The sequence below is a fragment of the Syngnathoides biaculeatus genome, chromosome 14, assembly GCF_019802595.1.
Source record: "Syngnathoides biaculeatus isolate LvHL_M chromosome 14, ASM1980259v1, whole genome shotgun sequence".
In the NCBI taxonomy this organism is placed as follows: Eukaryota; Metazoa; Chordata; class Actinopteri; order Syngnathiformes; family Syngnathidae; genus Syngnathoides; species Syngnathoides biaculeatus.
In genome coordinates this window covers 24,700,209-24,717,246 of record NC_084653.1, presented here as the reverse complement: position 1 = coordinate 24,717,246, position 17,038 = coordinate 24,700,209, and positions in this window count along the sequence as shown.

The following is a 17,038-nucleotide window of genomic DNA, read 5'->3' as shown; positions in this document are numbered from 1 at the left end:
ACCCTCGTGAGGATAAGTGGCTAAGAAAATGGATGGATGGAACTTTATTCTTGTAATACTGCAATCTGCAACGTGAGGATTTCCACATTTCCTACACCGTAAAGAAGAAGCCAAGTTGTCTCTTTTGAAATATCAAGCTAGGAAATATACGTGGATATGATTTATATTTGCGTGCACAAGCGCCACATGCAACTTAACGTTAGCACTGATGCTAAAGCTAATGCAACACGAGAGGTGTCCTGGCTGGTCTACTAGTACAGTACTACGGCCCACGGAAGTAGCTAGTGCAACTTTTCCCTGGCGTTGAAAGGGATGCGATTCTCCTTTTGTACTACCGTCATCAAATTACACCACGTGGCGGCTGTAATAAACAGTACGGCTAAACTCGATCTGTCGCGTATAAATTCATTATTCTTCTCTCATCTTTCAGTTCGGGTCATTGATTGTGTGTGTGCAATCTGAACATAGAAAAAAATAAAAAAAACAAGGTTGAGAAGAAGTATTTCTCTCTCTGCACAACTTTTTTTGCAATTAAAATTTGCCTGCATGCTAGCATCACCCGCGAGCGTACGTCGACAAGCTAATTATTGCTTTCTTCATCTTTTAAAATGTTGTCACGTTGCAATTTAAATTAGCATCTAATGATTATTAAACCATACCATCACCAGAAATATACACGGGACAACGTCGTTAGTCTTTATGCCGCTTCCTCGTGTAAAAAGCGAGGGCGTTAGCAGGGGGGCCCGCTGCACCGACTTGTATTTTAATTTACTCAACAGACAAATGAATATTACTACATGGAAAAAAACAACAACAACAACAAAAAAAACCTTTTACGGTGTTTAATGCTAAATTAGTCCAGTTAATCGATTACAGGATGAATGTCTCTTGACGGGCATACCGAGAGACGCAGCCGTCTGCCTCGAGCGGCGTTAACAAACGCGCTTGCGCCGCCGATAAAAGCGGCGACATTTATTTCACCGGCGCCGAGCGAGCCCCGTCGTTGATTGGGGTCGTCGTCAAATGATAAATACGGCACGCCGGGAACATATTTTTGACACCTAAATGTTTCTTTTTCATTTTAAATTACCAATTACTAATTATTAATTGGGAAAAAAATGCCTTTTTGACATAAAATGAAAGTCACATTTTAATATTATATTCAATTAGTACATTTGAATGTAATCAAATCTTAAAATTAATTGGATAAAATGTTTTTGCATGTCGCCGATGGCGTAGTGGTACACACGCCTGACTTTGGTGCAAGCAGCGTGGGATCGATTCCCGCTCGGTGATGGTGTCGGTATCTGCCCTGCGACTGACTGCCGACAGGTTCAGGGTGTAGTCCGCCTTTCGCCCGAAGCTAGCTGGGATAGGCTCCGACTCTCCCGTGATCCTTGTGAGGATAAGCAGCTTGGATAATGACTCAGCTGCTAAAGTGGTGGCCTCGCAGTTCTGAGACCCCAGGATTCAATCCCGGCCCTGCCTGTGTGGAGCTTGCATGTTCTCCCCGTGCCTGGGTGGGTTTTCTCCGGGGACTCCGGTTTCCTTCCACATCCCAAAAACATGCAACATTAATAAGACACTCCAAAAATTGCCCCTAGGTGTGATTGTGAGTGCGACTGTTTGTGTCAACGTGCCCTGCGATTGGCTGGCAACCAGTTCAGGGTGTCCCCCGCCTCCTGTCCATTGAAAGCTGGGATAGGCTCCGGCGCGGCCCGCGACCCTTATGAGGATAGGCGGCAAAGAAAATGGATGGACGGTAAACACTTCACAATACAATAAATATGTAGTTTTGCTCCAATTTCATCAGACCACACTCATGAACTAGTGCACAGGTGTCAAACTCGAGGCCGGGTGGCCAGATGCGGGCTGCTGACATGATTTTATGTGGCCCGTGAAGGCAAATCAAATGTATCAAATTACAAGATTTTTGTTAAAATTTGAACCAAAACTTCAAACTGTCATATCATAAATGATGACGTTGAGATATTGCAAGCATTTTTTGTGTTACCAAACATCAACAATAGTTGAAAAACCCGTTGCCCTCGATTTCTGATTCCAAAATTAGCGTGCAAATATGATGGGTCAATTAAAATTGCCCGTAGGTGTGATTGTGAGTGCGGCTGTTTGTCTCTATGTGCCCTGCGATTGGCCGGCAACCAGTTCAGGGTGTAGTCTGCCTTTCACCTGAAGCTAGGACGAGATAGGCTCTGGCTCTCCCGTGACCCTTGTGAGGATAATCGGCTTGGATAATGGATGGATGTATCTGAAGTCACAAAGTGTTTCATTTCATTCATTAGGTATTGCTATAATCAGGCGTTAAATGTTTCTTCCATGGCACGATTCTGACTAAAAGGGGGTCCAGTCTGTCAAGGTCCCGTAGAATCCCAAGTCCACCCCCCGCCCATGCATTTGCTAATGGAAAGCGGCATATTGCCGCGCGTAATGACACGGTCAACAATGCTGTTTGTAGTCCAAAGTGTTGATTTCCTCCCAAGCTGCTGAATTATTGAGCAAGGCTGCGCTCGCGGCAGCGCACCCGCGTGTTTACAACGGCGTCGGTGTTGCCGTGCCGCTTAATGGCCGCCTCCATTAGCGCCGCACGCGCGCGAAGGCCCCGCAAACACCTGCATCAACAACAAAAAAAAAAAAAACAACAAAAAAAACCACACGCACGTGTAGAAACACGCTCGCACACACGCGCCCTCACGGCCCTCCTCGTGCAGAGGTTGGGGACCCTCGTGGGAGCCGTTTTCCGACGCTGGCCTTAGCGCGCTAGCAAAATGTGCTCACGCCGCCGTCGCACGTGCTGCTGGCTCAACGGAATTACGCGGCCAGGCTGTCCTTCCGCGTTTTTGCCCTTTCCCGATCAAACTGGCCGACACGTGAGCGTGACGCCCGTGTGACAACATCTCTCACCATCTCCTTTTTTGACAGTATATGTACCGTGTTATAAATAATATTTATATTCTCTTATGATACCGTTCAAAAGTTCGTTACTGGCTTGAGTTCGATTACATTTTTAAAACGGAAACATTGCTTAAATTAACCCATTCGTGGGCACCGTCCCATTTTTGGGACATCATGATTCTCACGTATTATACCCTTCAGAATATCAAAATATTTAAGTGTTTTGATCTGTAGACATAATTTGGTATATAAGAAAACTCTGAGTACTCTCTCACAGGCAGCGTCCCATTTTTGGGACAAGATTATAAATTAGTAAAGTTATCATATAACTTAACCATAAACGAAAAAGAAGTTATTTCCTTGATTGTGGCCTGTTAGGAGATTTTTATTTCAATACGGCAAAAAATTGCCACCCTGCCCATGAATGGGTTAATGATTTTTTTTTTGTCAGAAGACCCAGCCACGAAGAAAACTAAATTTGAGTATGATTTCATACAATAATATTTATGAAACTGTAGTCATAGCGTAGCATGGACAGGAAGTTAGCTATCCCGTTTTCTGGGTTTGGTCATGTGATGTTTCACCAACAGCGATTCTCCAAGCGCTAATGAGACCGCCATCATGACGGGGTGGCCTGGTGTGACGGTCTGAGTGCTCCCCCGTGCTGAAAAGTCTCCTTTTGATTAATGCGCATGCGTCGCTAACGGGGGGAATTCTGGGTACGTAGCAGTATCCCCCCCACAGTCTCATAGTTCCCCTTCTTCTACGTAAAGGTAGCTAACGTACGTTATATCCTTAACCCAACCTTAAAACAAAAGTTGAGAAAAAGATATGCACATATATGTACGGCGTCACTGATGGTGTAGTGGTACACACGCCTCCCTTCGGGACGGGCGGCGTGGGAACAATTCCCGCTCAGTGATGGTGTCGATATCCGCCCTGCGACCGACCGGTGACCAGTTCAGGGTACAGTCCTCCTTTCGCCCGACCCTAGGTGGGATAGGCTCCAGCTTTCCCGCAACCCTTGTGAGGATAAGCGGCTTGGATAATGACATGACATATACTGTAAGTGCGCTCGGCGACAAGTTGTCGAACGGCACATGTTAAAGCATGGATGGGGATGTTTCACACTGGCTGGAAGTTTACAAAATATATTCGCATGTGCGTTAATCACAAGGAGACCTTTCAAACCGTCACACTGGGCTCTGGCGCCATCTTAGGGCGTTTCGGGAACTGCAGAATTTATACAACCATTTTGCATACCGCTTTTGCTGACTCGCACTGCCGGTGAGATGAAGCCTAACCCGGGTGACTTTGGGCAAGAAGTGGGGTGCAACCTAAACTGGTCGCCAGCCAATCACGGGGCTTAAATAGACAAACAACCATTCACGCTCACATTTGCACCGATGGGCAATTTTGAGTTTAACTGAGGAAGAAACATTTTCAATGACGGGCAGATCGTAAAAGCTTTACGTAGTTGTTTAGTTTTACGCTCGATGTGTGGGCAGCAGACACAGCAAAGACCCGATTATCCCTACAGAGGCAATTAAAAAGTCCATTTTCCACGCTATCTCCCCTTAAACATTTGGCCGTCGTAAAATAGTAAACAATGGGACAAAATTAGGAGGATTAAACCAGAGAGATGGTGGAGAAGAAGAAGCATTTGGGCATTTATTTGAGGCAGTGCGGCATCAACGGAAGCATCTTCACCCAGAATCAGAATGGAACGGCCCATCTGCCAAATGACAGATGGAAAAAGTAAACCTTGGATCTAAGACCTCGTAGTTAAAAAGGATCAAATCGATTCCAAATCAATAGGATTCTTGACGAAGTTCAGTTAAAAAACAAACAAACAAAAAAAAAAAGGTTGAACAAGTGGCGGAGACCAAATGTGGCCTGCACAATGCATAAATGCGATAAAATAATGTCATGCATTATTGAGTTTTGTTCACGTGTTATTCGCCCATTTGGCTCATTAATACAACATCTGGGTGAATAAACAATGGACAAGAGGACATGGCGGTCTTTTTTTTTTTTTTTTAAATTAAATGTGAACTTTATTTAATATTTTCGCATCATTCAGTTCATAATTTTGCCCATTAAATATTTAATTCAAAAAGTAAGCACATGACTTAAACATCTGTCTGTTTACATGACAAAATAGTGTGGAAACGTCTGAAAAAATAAATTGAAAAAATAGTAAAGAAAAAAATAAAAAATATTTTTAAATACATTTACAAGTAAATAACTATAATAAATAACTTGGATTCTATTTATCAATATTGCTAATTATTTAACAATTATTAATTATATATATATTTTTTCATTATTAATTATTAAAATAATTATTTAATTAATTATTACAATCAATACAAGTATGGTGTATCAATCAAGTCAGTGTTTAACTTTAATTATCAAGGGATATTGAATAATAATTAATATAATACTTAATTTTGAAGACATGGACAAAATCAAGATGGCCGCGAGAATTTAAGAATTCTTCCTGGACTTCCCGAAGCTGAGTTAAACTCGGAGAGGAAAACTTGTAGCTGGTGCCGCCAGTCCTGGAATTTATCCGCCATACCACATCGGAGTGGACTGGACTGCACTGGACACCGGATTAGGAAGACCCTCAGTGTTAGCGATGTCCTTAGCTATTGATTGTGGATAGCATTTACATACAGTAATTACATTTGCATAGCAACATTCCATCAGTTCTGTTGTCTCTGAGGTCGTAGGCTTGAGGACAGCTTGCTGAATATTTTATATACAAACAACGTACACGTATAAAACGCGTCGGCGTTGGCGCGCGTTGCACCCATATGGCGGGCCGAGCAAGTCATGAATACAACCGACAATCCAAATCGTCACTGCGAATACGCTAAGAGCCGAGGTCAACGTTCAAGAAGTTCGCAAACGCACAGCCGCCCGTGCGCGCCGAGAACATCGGACTTTGAAAAGACGCGTTAATGGAGAGAAATATATGAAACGCATTTGCATGCGAAGGCCTTTGGACCGCGTAAAGAGAAAGCGCTTGGCAGGGTGCGGCGTCTAGCGCTCGCCCTTGTGAGCCAGAGAGAGTGGGCGGGGCTTTGATATGCAAAACAAAATGGATGATCAGCAGCAGGGGGAAATGGAAAAAAAATGGTTGATTCTTTGTGCATCAGAACCAAAAATGTACACAAAATACCACATCAATGAAAGTTGTTGCAGGAAACCGATTACTAGTTTTGATTCTTTTGAATTTGATTGGGGGCCCTTCTGGCAATATTTTTCTCTCATTTTTGTCCAGACAAGAATTGTATCCATTTTTTAAAAAGCCATTCACAAACTAGCTTGCTTTACACTACCATCACCATGAATTCATGTTTTTATGAAACGCTCTGCTACATTTATGCCAGATGTAATGTGACACACACATTCCAAAATGTTTAACTTTCGTCTCGTCGGCCCATTGAATATTGACGGAATCATTCATAAAATTTATTGTTGTATTGAAAAAGTAAAACGAGCCTTTATGATCTTTTTGCTCGGCTCTGTCACGATCAGAACACGGGGTCGGACCCAAATGCACGACTCTGGAGACGTAGAGGCAGTTCGGGGAAACGTTTTTATTCAGTCCAATGTCGGGGATCAGTAAGGCAGACAACGGGAGCGCCAGTAACAAGGTAGGCAGGCAGGGGTCGGTACACGGGAGATCAGGAACGGGATTACGAGAGTGCGGGAACGAGGCATGAGGCAGAGGCCAGACCGTACGAGTGGTTCTATATCAATGGGACCTGATCACTTGAGACGAGTACGGCCAGGACAGGGACCAGCAGGACCATGACGAGCAGTTGTTTTCACTTCAGAACTCTCAGATGAATCCCATTTTTTTTTCCCCCAGTCTCATCCTTATCGTTGAGTCATGAACAGTGGCCGTAACTGAGTAAAGGGAGGCCTGTAGTTCTTTAGATGTTATCCTGGATTCCTAATGCGGATGCGTCGTTGCTGTGCTCTGAGAGTCACTGTCATACCCTGGCCACTCCTGGGAAGCTTCACACTGTTCTAGGCTTCCTTAGCCATTATCCTCAATGGGAAACCTATTTGAGGACAATGGCTCTCACCGTGGTTCACTGGAGTCCCAACAGCATTAAAAATGTCTATGTAACCCTTTCCAGACTGATAACTGCCAATTACCTTTGTGCTAATGTGTCCTTAAATTTCTTTGTATTGTGACATTTTGTTGCAGCTTTTCAAAATCTTTTTGATCAACTTCATTTTGTCAGACTGATTTTATTTAATTGATAACTTGATTAACAGCAATGGCAATAATCAGGTTTTGGCGTGGCCAGTAAAAGGAACCCAAAAATGTTATTAGCCGCAGTTAATTTGTGATTTAACAGAGGCAGGCATTACTTTTTCACACCGGGGCAAGGAGCTTTTTTTCCCCCCACTTAATGAATAAAATCCCAATTTAAAATAACGGCATTTTGCATTTGTTACAGCAATGTAGACGAGCAACCAGCGAATCAAAGATCCTTGAGAACCTTCAGTGAACCCGACTTGCATGATTTTGGAACGTGGAAGGAAACGCAAACCACAACATAGACACTCCACACAGGAACCGGGATTCCAAATGCGACCTCAGAGCAGATGTGGTAAACCCCCCCCCCCCCCCCAAGTTAATTAGAAAATTCTCGCCGTCGACAATGGGATGGCCTCGGTGGATGCTTTATTCCCTGCGCGTGAGTTCAGAAAGTTCTAGCTCGAGATGTTTTGTGAGTGGTTTTTTTTTTTTCTGCCGATCCCGAACGCCTCCTCACATCCTCCCACTCCCGCTGCTGTGACCAAAACGGCTCGAGCACTCTAAACCCACACATCCGCCGTGACTATCACAAAACCCCGGCACCCCCTCCCCCACATCGCCGCCAATGCGTAGTACAAATGTGATCTCCACCCACCAGCAGCTCAAAGAGAAAACAGATTGAATGAATGAAGCGACTGTAATGAAAGACGGATGTCGACGTTTTGCAAAACGTTCAATATTTAAACATGCAGTACTCGCAAACGACGGAGGGGAGAGATGAAAAATGATATGGTGCAAAGATACAGCACGACTTCCGTGTAGTGTGCGCGTGCATTAGTCATCGTAAATATCACTTACACTTTAATTGCAAACACCATTTCTGGCAGCACTCGGAGTAAAAAATACAAGCAAATATCCTCCGTTTGAGATGATTTCCTTGAATGCATCCTCTGGAGTCAAAGATGAATCATTATACATACACCTACGATACATGTTATGATTGTGACACGATAACATAAATAACACAAGTATAAATGTGCTATTGCATGTGTATGCATTCATTTCTCACTGTTTCCATGTATTTCTAGCCTGTTTTTTTTTTTTTAATACCGCCCTTCTCGGTGTCCAATTTGTTAGAAATTCACCAATCTGCGCTATTTATTGTATATATATGTGAAATGTGTTCCACGAATTATTTATTTCACCTTTATTGACCGGGAACAACTAAAAAGCAAAACAAATATAAAACTTGAAGAAAAAAAAAAAAAACGCCTTTGAGAGCTAATACTATAGATTAGCTTTACTTTCTCTATTTTTTCATTATGTATGCATTTATTTTACTTTATTTTCTCCGTGGTCAAAGGTAAACTTTATTACATTAGTCAACAATGTGAACCACCACAATACCATTTTGTCCCATTTTTAGAATTATTTGTTTTATTACATTGGTATTTGTTTCATATTTGAATACTGTATATTTTTTTTATGCATCATTTTCTTTATTTTTCTCAGTTTAAGCACAAAATTCAGCTATTACCACACACATAATGTTTTATCTTAATGGAAATGTACAATTTTATTTTGCTGTATCTGTATTTATTTTTATCTTCATCACTGTGTTCATCTATTTATTCATATTTTTTGTATTTTTTTTTTAACCATGACCATTTTTGCTGCTTGCCCTTTTTTTTTTTTTTTTGTCTCTCAAGTTATATTATCATTTCTGAGAAAAGTCCATCCTGTGATGTTCTCGTCCACAGGAATCCACGTCAAATGGCTCTCAAGAACCATCGATAATTGGATTTTGTGTCCACGCCGTCTCCGTCGGATTTTTTTTTTTTTTATCAATGGGAAAGTGGGACAGATGCTGACGGGACAAAATATCCGGGAAAGACCTTGTTACCATGTCATGGTCAGCATCGGGCACTGTCAGCCATGTCATGTGAGGTAAGAACATGAATATCTTCATAAGGAGATACTAATTCTTTTTTTTTTGGGGGGGGGGTGTACTGTGCCTAATAAAGTGTCTGGTCATTCTGTTATACACTGGCAGAGATCACTTTTAATATTTCCTAAAAAAGGTGCTTTACTGTAAATGTTCTGCATAAAATCCCCTTGTTGCCTTACATATTTATTATTCATTGTTATTACTGTTTAGCATGACATCTTTTGTTTCATGTACAGTTCCTTCGATATCAATTTCAAGTTTTAAAAGTTGCACATTTCCAGCGACGTTATTACCGCTTGCTACGTTGGATTTTGTAGGGATTACAGATTGTGTGTTTGTTTGTGTCGATCGTGGATGCAAATGTGGCTACCGGGGTCAGTTCAGGATAAACAACAACAACAAACAAACAAACAAGTCTTGCACACGCACACAAACACGCACGAATGATCAGCATCCTACACTTTCCGATTAGATCATTTCCCTTTTTAATACTATTCACGCCGCCCACTTTCCCCCTGCCGCCTTCACTCTGCTGCTCTAAATGCGGACCGCGTGATTTAGTCTTTGGAATGTATCGTTAATAAATACAGCGATGCCCACACTTGTTTTTTTTTATTTCTCTCCCTTTTTTCCCCCTCCGTCAGATCCCCCCCCCCCCCCTGCTGGAAAGTCAAGTCCGCAAAAAGTCCTTGAATATGGACGGAAGGCCCTTTTTTGAAATTCACATTTGATATGGAAAATAAGGTCGTGCGTCACTGTCATCTCCACTCGAGCACGTGACTCCACACGAGGCGTAATTGTGACAAATGACTGATGACGGCATTGCGGAGCATGAATAACATATGCCTTCATATGGATTTTCATCTCACGTGACGCGGGCCCAGATTTCACTGTTGTTGCTTTCGTCACGCCGTGTGTGCGTGAATATATTTGTCATCAGCGTGTTTCCCGTGTCCATACGCGCGACATCATTGGCCAATGATTGGCCAGATCATTTTAAATGTATCCCTGATATGATCCGAGGTGCTTGTGTGAGAAAAATAAATACACTTAAGTGTGAATATCCATCCATTTTCTTTGCCGCTTATCCTCATGAGGGTCACAAGAGGCGGGGTACACCCTGGACTGGTTGCCAGCCAATCGCAGGGCACATGGAGACAAACAGCCGCACTCGCAATCACACCTAGGGGCAATTTAGAGTGTCCAATTAATGTTGCATGTTTTTTGGGATGTGGGAGGAAACCGGAGTGCCCACCCGCAGAAAAGCCACGCAGAACATGCTAACTCCAGACATGCGGGTCCGGGATTTAACCCGGGTCCTCAGGACTGTGAGGCCAATACTCTACCAGCTGATCCACCGTGCCGCCCAATTGCATATTTTTTTTTTATTTAATAAATCATCAATGAATGTACTTTTTGTTGGGTTCCATGTAACCATGGCAACCTCATTTGTACAAATGTGTGATAAATGTCTCTTTCAAATATAAAAGGAATGTGAATCCTGTGATTAAGTGACCAAATTTGGCCCGATAAGTAAGTCACTGACTTAAAATATATTTTTTTTTCACAAGATGGTGTTGTTTTTGTTTTGACTTTCAGCTGGTTCCTTGAGGCGTGACGTATTTTTAGCCTAGTTTTGAGACCGGATGCCCTTCTTGATTCAACCCACACGTGTTTTGATTTGGATTTTCCCCCCATTCAAGATTTGAAGTGGAAGTGGCTCGGTATAGAGTTCGTGCACGTGACGTCACCATTTTCACGGCGCCATATTGCAGGTCAAACAGAACTGCTCGATATTGAACCGAAGCAGAATATTCACAATGCCCGAGACTTCGTTGTGCTGTTGGTTGTTACAACAGATATTCAAAGAGGTAATTTTATGGAATACCAGCTGAAAAGACCAGAAAATATGAATGGATTTCAGCTATTAAACATCATGGATGGTGCCCAACCAAAATACACACACGCCTGTGTAGCGATTACTTAATTTCAGGAAGGAATTATTCTTCTCAATCTCAAATTACCAAAAAGTATTTATAATTCCGAGTTGTCTCATTTGAGAAAAATGCGTGTTTAAAAAAAAAAAAAAAAAAAACTGTCGCAGAGGTTTCCGAAGGTTAAGTGTGGCCGCGATCGCTTCTGTGTACGTTCCGTGGAAACGACTCCGTCTTCTCTTTTTTTTTTTTTTCTCAATCATAGTTAATGAATGCAAGTGTGTTTAAAACCAGGGGTCATTTATTTCAATTTTGTTATTTGTATTGAATACTACCTGAAAAAAATCGATGGATTCCGGCAAAGGTTAACATGTGGCTGAACACGCTTCCGCATTCATGAGCCGTCAAAACTGTCACTATGTGGGATTTATTCCTGATTGTGAACAGATCCACACATCCGAAGTATTTGTATGCGTCCAGACTTTTCTACGCTTTCAAACTTTTCCAAGTAACTCTGGACGACTTACTCACCAGGTTCACATGTAGATCCAGTTATCCAAGACGAGCGGAAGCGGGTTAACAGTCCCGTTCCTTATCGGGGAAAACATCGACTTGGGTATTAAATGCGGGTCCTCTGTGCCCAGTTTATCAGATTTTTCCACGTACCTTTTGTTTATTTTCACCTTCTAAATGTCTAACGGTATCAGACAAGACTCTGGGCGTCGTGCTATAAGACATTTTTGTGTCGTCTCTAACCGATTTAGCATGGAACAATGCTTTGTCAGACCGGCAATATGGTGACATAAATAAAAGTCACGGGATTTTTGCCGTGGAACTGAGAGACCGTCGAGTTGTATAGGCTGAAACAACAAATCATCCTGCTCAAAATGGATGAAAACTGTAAGTGTTCCTTTTATCCCGGCGAGTTAGCCAACCGGTGTGATCAAACCCACAATCATTTCCGCTGCGAGCCGGTAATCATGTCCAACGGTGGCCAAATTCTGCATCGGCGCAGGCGGTCTCTCCTCCGGGCCAGCCCCGCGGAGATCAATGGCGTGCAAAAATTAACCGCCAGAAAATTTCAATTTCGCTCCCCCCTGTATTGATCGGGAAATCGAGGCAGTTATTAGCGACTACGTAGAAACAAAGCGAACGATCCATACTGTATAAACTCCGGATACACAATAGTGGTTCCATTATCATCATCGCCGTGGTGTGTAATTTGTTCATATCGAACATTCTTTTCCCTGTTCCACGGAAGGTAATTTGTTCATATTGACCCTTGTTGTCTGAGCTCATTGCAGTCTGCATATGAAAACATACTTTTTTGAATCTGCAATGGGGGCTCTAACACCTCTCATTAAAAAAAAAAAAAAAAAAATCTTAATCTTTGTACTGGAAGGCGGAGATTTGGGGTCTCTGGGATCGCTAACCGAATATCAGCTTGGACCGGGTAAGCTGCGACAAAGGTTAATCTATTCAATTAAAGGCACAATCGGTCACGGGGAAAACACAACAATTTGCTGTAACACGGCCGAGACGCTCGAGGATTTTGCCTTTAATCTTTTTTTTTTTTTTTTTCAGGCGACTAACGAAACGAGGCCGCGTTCGGTTAAAAAGACGTCGCGGCGCTCGTTTGACGGCGACTTACTGTATATGTATGACGGGGCCTAATCTTTAACCCTCGCCGCCGCCCTCCCGCTTGCCCTTAATCTTATCTCATCAGATTGGCTATTCTAATCTGCTTTATGAAGATTATGAAAGTAATCTTTGCACACAGTGACAGTGGAGCGAGCGACCGAGACAATATGCGCATTTGACTCGGCGCTCGGGGCAAGCCGGGATATTTGTATGGGAAAGCTAGCCTAAAGACGCTAAATGGGATTACATCTGCAACGTTACATGCCGCCGGAGTAAAACAGAGACTAAGACTTAAATAAACAAAGAGCATTAGCGAATCTACTTGATGTGGTCGTCTTGTCCAAGGGTGCTGAGTATGCAAATTGGTCCTTCGTGATCAAAATATAATTAAGAATTAATGTAAATAATTCACGGAACGATGGATCAGATGGAAAGTGTTGCCTTCACATTTCTAAAATTCAAATCCTTGCTCCGCCTGTGTGGAGTTTGCATGTTCTCCCCGTGCCTGCGCGGATTTTCTTCGGACACTCCGGTTTCCTTCCACATCCCAAAGAAATTGGACACTCTAAATTGCCCCTAGGTGTGATTGCGAGTTGCAGCTGTTTGTCTCTATGTGCCCTGGGATTGGCTGGCAACCAGTTCAGGGTGTACGTTGACAACTGGGATAGGCTCCATCATGGCCCGTGACCCTTGTGAGGAAAAGCAGCTAAGAAAATGGATGGTAAATACTTCACAATACAATAAATATGTAGTTATGCTGCAAATTCATCAGACGATACTCATGAAATAGTGCACAGGTGTCAAACTCAAGGCACGGAGGCCAGATGCGGCCCGCCGCATGATTTTATGTGGCCTGTGAAGGCAAATCAGGTGTATCAACTGCCATGATTTTTGTGAAAATTTGAACCTAAATTTCACACTGTCATATCATAAATGATGACGTTGCGATATTGCAAGCATTTTTGTGTGACCAAACATCAACAATTGTTGAAAAAAAAAACCATTTCCCTTGATTTCTGATTCCAAAACTAGCTGGTAAATTTGACGTGTTTGGTCAATTAAAGATTGTCACGGTTTCAATCATAATGGCCTTCTGACAGAACCCGTTATCGACAATGTGGCCCGCGATAAAAACAAGTTTGACACCCTGAACTAGTTACTGTGGAGGATCCATAATCTAGCACTATGTTATGCTAAAAAAGTAGTGAAGTCATAAATAAATATATATATATATATATATATATATATATATATATATATATATATATATATATATAAACTCTTCTAGAGTATGAATACGAAAAAAAACAAGGAAAAATTAAAGTCATAAATATAGTAAATAATATATACACACATATATAAAAACTCTTGTAGAGTATGAATATGGAAAAAAAAAAACAAGGAAAAAGTGTAATGGTAACTGGGTGTGCTTCCCCGTGCTGGATGAAAACATTTTTCCAACGTCCGGTTTATGTCAGTACCGTCAAAAACCGAATGACCCAACAGAAACAAGATGCAAACCCACATTCACTTTTTTTTTGGTTAGCATTTCTTGTTAGCATGCTAGTAATGATAGGCTAACACTTGTATGCTTATGCCAAATAAGTATAAAAGAGAATATACAATTAAATAATCCAACAATAACATTGAATTCAACTTTAAATCAATAAATACAACTTCAAATAATTCAAAACATTAACTACATGTTTTTATAACCAAATTGTCATTTTTCAATGCATGAAGCTTTTTATTTAATTGAACTGAATTGGATCAAATAGAATCAGGTCAAACCGAATTAAAAGTGATAATATATTTTCAAAATATATTCTTTCATCCAACCAACAATCTTCTGAAAATGAGTTTGCGGTTTCCTCTGCAGACAGGAAATTGATTAAGGTCCTTTGAGGCCTCGATGTCACGTTAGACAGTTTCTACCCTTTTCTCTCAATTATTAATCTAGAAAGACAAAAATGGCTTCACACTCGGGAGACGAGCGGTCCAAGCATGTAAATCACATGCAGCCTTCCATTGAAGGAACTTGTAAATGAATGTGGTGTGTGTCCTATATTGGAAGAATGCAAAATATTCGTATTAATATTGTTACCCAAGAAAACAACGTTCGTATCGGGTTTTCCGGCGCTTATCGCTACTTTGTGGAGCGCTGATTTGCATTTCTCACGGTTCATAGATTATGCAAAATAGACATTGTCATTGCCCCCTGCTTTGAATTCAAGACAGCTGCCCTCCAGATCGTTTTTGTGCTTATCTCGCAAACGTCGGGTCACGGTATCAAACGAGGTGATTCTGACAGGTACCAAATCATTTCGGGCACTGTACGATCCAGGATTAGCGCAAGGAGTTTGGTGACCTTAACTGCATGAGAGGGTCTAAATGTCTCGCACACTTCTGAATGTGATGCAGTGCGGTTCTACTTCTTCTTCTTTTCCTTTCGGCTTGTCCTGTTAGGGGTCGCCAAAAACCATCCAAGTTTGCTCTCTCGAACCTCGTCTCTAAAACCTCCAACTTTGGCTGTCCCTCTAATGAGCTCATTTCTAATCCTATCCAACCTCGAGAACCTCAACATCTTCATTTCTGCCACCTCCAGTCGTGCTTCCTGTTGTCTCTTCAGTGCCACCGTCTCTAATCCGTACATCATGCCCGGCCGGCCTCAACACTGTTTTATAAACTTTGCCATTCATTCTGGCAGAGGCTCTTCTGTCACATAGAACACCAGACACCTTCCTGGAACTGTTCCATCCCGCTCGGACCCTTTTCTTCACTTCCTTTCCACACTCGCCATTGGTCTGTATTGTTGACCCCAAGTATTTGAAGTCATCCACCCTCGCCATTTCTTCTCCCGGGAGCGTGACTCTTCCCCGACCTGACTCTGTTTTACTGTGGCTAATCTTCATTCCAGAGCGGTTCTTCTGTATATTGTTAATTGAGCAAAACAAGTCCCATAACACTTTTAAGACGCCTGTCGATTCTTCCGAGTGCATGTTTGCGTGCTTGTGCCGGTGACCCGAAATGAACTGACAGTAGAGAAGGGGAACCCTGCTAATTCTACAGTGAGATATTGGAGAGCTACATCTATTTATACCAAATATGCCTTCACGGCACTTTAGGCCGAGACGGACACGGGTCTCAAATGTTGCAAACACAAGCGTACAAAACACAAGACGTCGCGTGAAAGACGCTGGATGTAAACTACACTCGCGGGATGCTTTATTGAAACAGTCGACACGGCCTAATGAGAGCTAATGCATCATTGCAGCATACCGCGAGGTGTTGCTAATATTTTGATGGTGCGTGTCTGCCATGCAGTTCTTAGGTTGCGGATTTGAAACTCGATTCTGACTTTCCTCTGAGGAGTTTCTATATTTTCTGTGCGCTTGCGTCGCCACATGCTCTGATTTCACAAACACGCATGCTAGGTTCACTGAAGACGCAATCGTCCACATGCTAGCTGTGAATGTGGAGAGTTGTTTGCATGAATGTGGCCCGCGATTCTCAGTCCTAAGTGTACCGTGCCCCTTGCAGAAAGTCAGCTATAACCTGCAAACCTAATGAAGACGCGCACTATTGAAAACATATTTTGAACTGTGAAAAATGTTCATCGGCAGACCACTCTGTTTGCCCCTGTGACGGTCTGAGCGCTCCCCCGTGCTGAAAAGTCTCCTTGTGATGAATGCGCATGCGTTGCTAACAGGGGAACTCTGAGTACGTAGCAGAGGCTTACTGGGAAATCGCCCGGTCTCATAGTTCCCCTTCTTCTCCATAGAGGGAGCTAACATACGTTAGAACCTAACCTTAAAAACAAAAGTTGATAAAAAAAAATTATATATATATATATATATATATATATATATATATGTACGTTCGGTGTGTTTGTCTTTCTGCGAACATGAACGCTCGGCGACAAGTTCTCGAATGGGACATGTTGAAGCATGGATGGGGATGTTTCAGACTGGACGGAAGCTTGCAAAATATACGCGCATGCGCATTAATCACAAGGAGACTTTTCAGCACCGGGAGCCCTCAGACCATCACATCCTCCTCACACATTTTGATGATTGGATTTTCAAAGTAAAGCAGTCAAGTCTATTGTTTGTCTCCATTGCCTGGGGGGGGAGGGCGCCATCTAGGGGTCATTTAAGATAGCGCCGCTGCTGGGTCAATGAAAGTAAAATCATGTAAAAATTCCTCTTGACCTAATTTTAAGATACAATGGATAACCGTCATTCCGTTGTGAAAACGTACCTAATATTGTGTAATGTGTGTGTTGTAAACGATATCTTGGCTTGGTTCATTTCC